Raw genomic sequence first — 2,048 nt, forward strand, 5'->3', positions numbered from 1 at the left:
TCCTGGCCAGTAAGTTGTCCTTTCTCTCCTAACTGCTTATTTGTTATGATGACATTTGCTATGCCAGATTGTTGGTAGGTCTTCCAACAACAGGCTTCACTTATACTACTGAGCATTCAGATTTATAATTTGTGTAATTATTATGATTGAATAGTACATTTGCTTTGAGAATGCAAATCTCAAGTTGGCTCCCATTTGTTAATGTGTTTGTGTAAAAGATATCTGCTAATGCTAAAGGCACATATATATAAATAATTAAGTAGTCTCTATAATTGTGCCTATAATAGCGAAAAGGCAGAATGTGACTTTGTATATTATCTGTCTAATAAATCTGTTAACAGATCCCAACCATTTCATTTAACATAATAATAATTATATAAGGAAACAATAATATTCTTTTGAGAGACAAAACATGGCTCCCCGACGGGGAATCGAACCCCGGTCTCCCGCGTGACAGGCGGGGATACTAACCACTATACTACCGAGGACAGGATTCCATCATGAAATTTTGGGCTAAATGAGATACAGTTCACTATCACTCATGTATACTGGCTTAACCATGTGCAACAGCAGACCCGCGGATCAGTTCTGGCCCATTGAACCCTTTCATCCGGACCGTCTGACCCGTTATTGAAAAGGTATTTCTTATGTAATATTAAATCAGTATTTCAGTGGAGATCCCCATTTTATTGAATATACAGTAAATACATCTGTAATAAATGTTAATATAAGCTAATGTCTAAAGTACTGTACCCAGTTATGGAAATTCCCCTCCATACAGAAACAAAAGTATCGTTAGATGATCTATTTATATTATCGGCGGTCACTGCAAAAAAAAAAAAGAAAGAAAAAAAGAAAAGAAAAGAAAAGAAAGAAAGAAAAAGAAAAAAATAAGAAAAAAAGAAAACTTAACGCAACATTAGATTGGACAATTGATTTCCTTCAGTTGGCTTTGTAAGTGAATCTGCAACAGAACAAAACGTTATCGTTGCTGGAACTAAAAAGAAATTCTCGCTAATAATGGTAAATACAAGATCAAGACCAGAATTTGGCGGTGTACCTACATTTGAAGAAGGAGGAACGATGTCCTGGAAATACAAGTTTCTTGTGTCATGGAAACACAACAAAGTTTTATTTGCGTCAAGTATGTACGATGCTGATGTAATCAAAGAAATTTCAGGGCAACAAGCTTAAATCAGAAGTTATGACGTTCTACAATGTTACAAAAGGTGGCATAGATGCTGTTGATGAATTGATATTAAATTAGTCAGTTGCTAGAGTCTGCTCTCGCTGGCCTCTTCGAATTTTTTTACTCTATCGTGGATATTGTGGGTTTCATTCACAAATAATGTACAATAAAATTATCGATGACAGTATACCCCATACTAGAACCTTCCTGAAAACATGATCATTGGAGTTAATATAATTTTTTTGCAAGAAGAAATACTTAACAGGAATTCATTTAGATCTTCTGTTATAGATCCAAAGAAATTCTGGGCTGGAACACAATGAGCCGCCTCCACCTGCTGACGCAAGAGATGAGTGCAACTTTTGTTCAAAGAAAAACCGGAAAACGACTGCAAAGTGTACCAAATACTCAAGGAGATCTGTAGTGAGCATACAGTTATATTATGCTTCCCAACTGATCGTGATCTCACTACAAACAGTGCCACATTGGTTCTTTCGTTTAACTGCACAAGGTAGGTGTGATGGCTGCGGTGAATGCATAGCGTTAAGTTGAATGACACAATATACCTTGCTCGGTCAAATATAGTTTTGTTTGCGGTACCGTCTGGTATTATGTAAGTATGATAAAAAAATTAAAAAAGGCCATCATTCTTCGTCTACCCAGCTTAGCATAGTGTGTAATATGGGATGCATTAGATTTCGTATCTACACATGCATAACACGCATTGACAACTTTTGACCAGCCAGCCAGCTTTGAAGACGTGCTGAATTGAGTAGTTTTCCCTTAATTTCAATTAATGCTTGAAGTGAGTTTTCAATTATTCAAGGACTATTCAGGAATTCAAGAATTAAAGTTTTCA

The 2,048-nt window shown here is 35.9% G+C and overlaps 1 non-coding gene across 1 annotated transcript; it reads right to left on the reverse strand.

Moving 5' to 3' along the window:
- Positions 1 to 416: 416 nt before the first annotated feature.
- On the reverse strand, positions 417 to 488 carry TRNAD-GUC (transfer RNA aspartic acid (anticodon GUC)). Its single transcript has one exon. It is a non-coding gene; the product is annotated as a tRNA-Asp (tRNA).
- Positions 489 to 2,048: the final 1,560 nt, after the last annotated feature.

Source organism: Thermobia domestica, chromosome 13 (assembly GCF_964235325.1).
Source record: "Thermobia domestica chromosome 13, izTheDome1.hap1.1, whole genome shotgun sequence".
NCBI classification, from domain to species: Eukaryota; Metazoa; Arthropoda; class Insecta; order Zygentoma; family Lepismatidae; genus Thermobia; species Thermobia domestica.